The following is a 7,047-nucleotide window of genomic DNA, read 5'->3' as shown; positions in this document are numbered from 1 at the left end:
AATTGCCTACCTTTCTAACCACTCTTCCACTACCAAAGAAACAGAAAAGAAAACCAAAATCTACACCTCCCATAACCTCTAAGAAATTCACTCAAAAACAAAAACCTAAGCCTAAGTCACCCATTTCTAAAGATGATTATGTTCACATCTGTGACATAAAAGAAATTTCAGACATTGAACTCTATCTGGATGAGCTGGAGGATGTAAGGGGAATAGCTGCCTACAGACAGCTACCAGAGAGATTAGTGTTCAGATATAAAGGAGCTGGGGAAAGAACATGGCCTCTCCACAGGATTCTGGATGAAGGCTACTCTACCTTGATTAGAGTCTTTTCAGCTATACAAAAGGATTCTGGCTTTACCAGAACTGCCAAGACTGAAATTCTCAACAAGATAGCCAATATAAGGAAAACTTGGAGGGAGCCCAATGCTTTACCCAGGACTTTACTCATTCAAGAAAGGGAAATGAAAATTCACAAATCACCTCATTGGTTGATGGAATTTAGAGATGATAAAGGAGTCAGAAGATTTTTCAGACTTGAAGACCAACTCAAGATTGCCAGCAATGAAACTCTCAAAGAAATGCAATCTAAGTTGGATGTCAGTGTTGAAGATGAAGCTGAATTCTTCAGACAACTCCAACTCCAAATTGAGGAAAATGACAAAAGGCTAGGAAAGAAAACCAGGGAACAAAGAAGAAAAAGATGATTTGCTCAGACTAAAGGAGTGTCCTTGGAAACACTGTAAATCTTCAATTACCTCCTAGTACATACACTTTTGCAGCATTTTTAAATTTCTACTTAGTTTCAATTCATATATCTGTTAAGTGTTTTGTTATCATCAAGTTAACCCTGAATTTATGCCTACAATTCTTATAGACATAAATAGGGGGAGATTGTTAGGAATGTATGTGCATTAGTTTGATGATATGTTTAACAAAATACTTAAGTAGAAATTTAGTGTCTGTAGCCTCAACGGATAAGACCACTTTGGCTATCCGTTGATGGTGTAGCTTTACTTAGAAATAAGTCTAGTGTTGTAGCATATTTCAGTCTCTGTATTTAAAATGTAATTCTTGGAAGTTGAGAGAAACTATGAGTCATGTTGACTACTAGATGATATGCAGATAGGAAGGCCAATTGTAAATACTTCATGCCTTGTAATTTTGTATAAGTGAAGTGGTATCAACGGATGACTTAAAGACCTTCAACGGATGAGAAGCTAAGCTTCAACGGATGTCTCTAAAGCTTCAACGGATAAAGTCATCAACGGATAACATCCTTCAACGGATGAGTGCATCAACGGATGAAAGCTTCAACGGATGTTCTGATGATTAGCCGTTGATAAGGGGTAGTTGTACCTACAAACAGAGGCACATGGGTTGATAGAGACAACTGAGATGTGGTAGCCGAATTTCAGGAACAACAGAAAAAGCAGCCGTTCTTCTTTAGTACAAAGATGCAATAGTCAACAAAGTACTGGAGTGAACAGGAAAAGAAGCAAGTGAAGATCTTATTTTATTACTGTATTTTATATTGTTCTTCACTTGTACACTTGGTAATATATAAACCAAGCAGAAGCTAGTAATTAGATAAGAGATTTTCCAGAGCTGTTTAGAAAAATATTGAGAGAAAATTCATCTAGTTTGTACTAGGATGCAGCTGTGATCAACATTGGTTAATCACAGATTTTCTAAAATACCATCTCTGGTGGAACAACAAATCCACCAGAAAAGTTTTTAAGGTCTGTTGTGTTCTTTACATTTGTGCTTGAATATATATCTGTCTGTATTAGCTTAAAGCAATTCACACACTTGTTCTTCTTGAACACACAACTTTCATAAACTGCTCAAAACTTGAAAAAGTTTTGAGATTTACATTCAACCCCCCTTCTGTAAATCTCATTGTTAGTCCACTAGGAATAACAACTGTTATCCCAAGAGCTGATCCAAGCAATCTTCTTCCCCTTGGAGATCCTGATGATCCTACTCCACCATTCACCGAAGAGATAATGAGTGCCCATATCTCAAGAAAGTTCAAGATGCCCACTATCAAAGCTTATGATGGCACTGGAGATCCCGCTAACCATGTTAGGACGTTCTCTAATGCACTGTTGTTGCAGCCCGTGAACGACGCTATTAACTGTCGAGCCTTTTCTCAAACCCTGTCGGGAATGGCCCAAAGATGGTATAACCGTTTGCCTCCGAATTCTATTGGGTCTTTCAGAGAGTTAAGTCAGGCTTTTATTAAGCAGTTCATCAGTGGGAGAGTGCATGAGAAAAGTTCAACATCCCTCATGAGCATTGTGCAACGAGCAAAAGAGTCCTTTAGAGACTATCTGAACCGTTTCACCAAAGAAGCCTTGAAGGTCCCGGATCTTGATGACAAGGTGGCTATGATAGCACTGCAGCAGGGAACTAGGGATGAGTTCTTTAAGATGTCATTGGCCAAGCTCCTCCCTGAAAGTATGTTACAGCTCCAAGATAGGGCCTAGAAATACATCAAAGTGGAGGAGAGCATGATGAAGACAGTAGTGAATAACGAGCCCCCTGGTGGCAAGAAGCGAAAAACTGATCTGGAGTATATTGCTAAGGACAAGTATCTTAGAACTGAGCAAAAAACTGATTCGACCCCGAAGAAGGGAGGACCTGGGCAAAAGTTCACTGAATATGCTAAGTTGAATGCTCCTAGAAGCCAGATCTTGATGGAAATTGTAAGAGATATGGAAGTCCGTTGGCCTAAACCCCTGAAAGTTGATCCTACAAAGCTAGATAAAAGCAAGTATTATAGATTTCACAAGGACGCCGGACATGACACCGATGAGTGTAGGCAACTAAAAGATGAAATAGAATTCCTTATTCGAAAGAGAAGGCAAAGCAAGTATACTGGAGATGGAGGAGATAGGAATAATAATGGAAGAAGGAACTCTGATGATCGCAAAAGGGATCAGGATGATCGGGGGAGAAATTCCCAACCTAGGGGACCGGTGATTAACACAATCTTTGGAGGTCCACGACCCCGATGGTCAGTGATAAATACAATCTTCGGAGGACCAACCGCTACTGGTTCATCCAAAAATTCGAGGAAAGCATACACTAGAGAAGTAATGCATATTGTCGGAGAAGCCCCGAAGAGGGCTAGGACAGGAGTAAAAATGACATTTGATGATTCTGACTTAAAGGGTGTGAAATTTTCTCATGACGATCCCCTGGTCATAACACCGATAATAGGGAACAACCCGGTGAAGAGGGTCCTTGTAGACAATGGAGCCTCGGTGGAAATTTTGCTCCATAATACCTTTTTAAGGATGGGTTACAATGATTCTCAATTAACCCCGACCAATATGCCGATATATGGATTCGCAGGAGTGGAGTGCCCCGTCGAAGGGATAATTAAGTTGCCAATGATCATAGGTTAGGGGCCAAGACAAGCAACACAAATTTTGGACTTTGTAGTGGTAAAGGTTGGATCAACTTATAATGCAATCATGGGAAGAACATGGATACATGCCTTCAAGGCAGTCCCTTCTTCCTATCATTCAGTGATGAAGTTTCCCACCCGAAATGGGATTGGAGAAGAGAGAGGAGATCAAAAGATAGCAAAATGTTGTTATGTGGGCTCTCTTAGGGCAGATGGAGTTGGGGGGCAGGTTCTGCCTATTGAAGACCTCGATATCCGTGAGAATGACGAGAAAAGAGGGAAGCCAACAGAAGATTTGGTTTTGATTCCTTTAGCTCCCGAGAATCCTGAGAAAATGACTTTTATTGGAGCAAAACTAGAGGAGCCCCTTAAAGGGAAGTTGGGGAAATTTTTACAAGAAAATAGTGATGTGTTTGCATGGTTGGTAGCTAATATGCCAGGAATAGACTCGGAACTGATCACTCACAAGCTGAATGTGAATCCAAATCAGAAGACAGTGAAGTAAAAGAAAAGAAGTTTTGCTCCAGAGAGGCAAGAAGCTATTAAACAGGAGGTAGAGAAGCTCTTAGAGGCTGGTTTCATAGAGGAGATACAGTTTCCGAAATGGTTAGCTAACCCTGTAATGGTAAAGAAGGCTAATGGGAAATGAAGGATGTGTGTGGACTTCACTTATATGAATGACGCGTGCCCTAAGGACTGTTTCCCATTACCAAGGATAGATACATTGATAGATGCTACTGCTGGTCATGAGATGCTGAGTTTCATGGATGGATTCAGTGGATATAATCAGATCAAGATGCACAAGGATGATATCCCAAAGGTATCATTCATTACCGACTTCGGTGTTTTTTATTATCTTGTTATGGCGTTTGGTCTCAAGAATGCAGGAGCCACCTATCAACGGTTGGTAAATAAGATTTTCAAAGATCTTATTGGAAAAATTATGGAAGTTTATATTGATGACAAGTTAGTCAAGAGTTTGTTAAAGTCTGATCACATAACCCATTTGAGGGAACCTTTTGAGGTATTGAGATATCACAAAATGATGCTAAATCCTGCAAAGTGTGCTTTCGGAGTGGGATTCAGAAAGTTTTTGGGACTGATGGTCTCCAAGAGAGGATTCGAGGCCAATCCCGATAAAATAAAGGCAATTTTGGACATGGAGCCCCCAAAGACTATCAAAGATGTTCAAAAGCTCACTGGAAGGGTTGCTGCATTGGGGCGGTTCATCTCCAAATCTGGGGACAAGTGCTTGTCGTTCTTCAAGTCCTTGAAAAAGGTTAGGGATTTCGTATGGGCAGAAGAAATCCAGAAGGCATTCGAAGAATTAAAGAAATATATGGCCCATGCCCCGTTGTTGGCCAAGCCAGCTTTGAATGAAACTTTATACTTGTATTTGGCCGTTTCAGAAAATGCCTTGAGTGCCGTATTGGTTAAGGAGGAATTCAAAGTCCAGAAACCCGTATACTATGTTAGCAAAATTTTGCATGGGGCTGAGTTGAATTATTCAACTATCGAGAAGTTTGCTTTAGCCTTGGTAATGGCTTCAAGGAAGCTGCGTCCTTACTTTCAGGCTCATAAGATTGAAGTGCTAACAAATCAGCCCTTGAGAAATATTATCCATAGTCCCAAAGCTAGTGGAAGGCTAATTAAGTGGGCAATAGAGTTGAGAGAATTTGACATCAAGTACAAGCCACGAACGGCAATAAAAAGCCAGGCATTGGCTGACTTCGTGGTGGAATGTACCATACCCAACCAAGAAGTCGGGGGGGGGGGGGAGGAAGATACTATACCTCCAAACACATAAGGTGATGATAAAGGGGACAAAGAGAAGGATGTTAAGGAAAAGGAATATTGGGTCCTCTATTTTGATGGAGCATCAAAAACAAATTCAAGTGGAGCAGGGCTAGTTTTACAAAGCCCCGATGGGTTCCTGATTGAATATGCTATGATGTTAGACTTCCCAACCACAAATAATGAAGCAGAATATGAGGCTCTGATAGCTGGCCTCGGCCTAGCAGAGACGCTGAGAGTCAAGAACTTGAAGGTCTGTGGAGACTCGAAGTTGGTCATATCCCAGGTGAAGGGAGAGTTTGAGGCAAGGGATGATACGATGGCTAAGTATGTCCGCCTAGTAAGAGCTGTGATGACTCAATTCGATGAGTGTCAAGTCGAGCACATCCCAAGGGAGGAAAATGTAAGGCAGATGTATTGTCAAAGTTTGCTTCATATGAGATAGAGGAAAGTTCATGAAGTTTATACTTCCGCGTTTTGAAGACACGAAGCATTGATGTTAAGCTTGTAGCTCCTATAGGGCTGGGGACGTCATGGATAGATCCCATTAAGGCCCATATTCAAATTGGTTGGCTACCAAATAACGTGACTGAAGCACGAAAGTTGGCTGTTCGAGCACTGAGATACTCCTTGATCGATGGGATTTTATACAAAAGATCTTATGTGGTTCCTTACTTAAGATGTCTCAGGCCCGATGAGCCACACTTGGCTCTTGAAGAAGTACATGAAGGTATCTGTGGGCAACACCTGGGGGCAGGGAACTGGCTCATAAGATAACCCGTTTAGGATTCTATTGGCCATAAATGATGGCTGATGCTAAAGAGTATGTGAAGAAGTGTGACCGCCATTAGAAACATGCACCTGTCATTCGACAACCCCCTGAGATGTTAACCTCTATTAACTCTCCCATCCCCTTTGCCATGTGGGGAATGGATATACTCGGGCCCTTCCCCATGGACACGGCTCAAAGGAAGTTCCTGATTGTAGCCATTGATTATTTTACTAAGTGGATTGAAGCCAAGCCTTTGTCCAAGATCACAACTAAGCAGGTTGCACAATTCCTGTGGGAAAACATCATGTGCCGATATGGAATTCCCCGTATCCTAGTTACCGATAATGGAACACAGTTCAACAATGAGGAATTTAAGAAGTATTGTGAGGAGAATGAGATTGAGTTGCGATTCACCTCCGTAGCTCACCCGCAAGCCAATGGGAAAGCAGAAGTGGCAAATCGAATAATCCTGGATGGACTAAAGAAGTGGATTGAGAAATCCAGGAATAATTGGGTGGATGAAATACTTCCAATACTTTGGGCTTACAGAACTACTTGTAGAGTCACCACCGGAGCAACTCCCTTCATGTTAGCATATGGGGCATAAGCAGTTGTTCCTGTAGTAATATCACACTCATCTCCCCGAATACAAGCTTTCAATGCTGAGGAAAATGAGGAGGGGCAAATATTAGCCCTGGATTTAATAGATGAAGTATGAGATGCGGCGCACGTAAGGATAATGGAATGTCAGAAGAAAACCTCTTTTTATTACAACCTAAGGGTAAAAGAGAGATTCTTCAAGCAAGGAGATTTGGTCCTAAGGAAGGTGGAAGCCTCTGGTATAGGGCAGAAAGGAAAGCTCGCCCGAATTGGGAAGGACCATACAAGATTAAGAGCATTCATGGAAGGGGATCTTACAAGCTGGAAACTATGGATGGAGAAGAAGTACCTCGGGCTTGGCATGCTCAAAATCTGAAGATTTACTACACATAGGTCGAACTTATTAAGGTTCAAACCCTCGAAGAACACGTTGGTGGACAAATTGTTGCCTATCTTATGGGCT

Source organism: Apium graveolens, chromosome 8 (genome assembly GCF_009905375.1).
Source record: "Apium graveolens cultivar Ventura chromosome 8, ASM990537v1, whole genome shotgun sequence".
NCBI classification, from domain to species: domain Eukaryota; kingdom Viridiplantae; phylum Streptophyta; class Magnoliopsida; order Apiales; family Apiaceae; genus Apium; species Apium graveolens.
The sequence above is the reverse complement of the archived record's forward strand: the minus strand, read 5'-3'. Positions refer to the sequence as shown.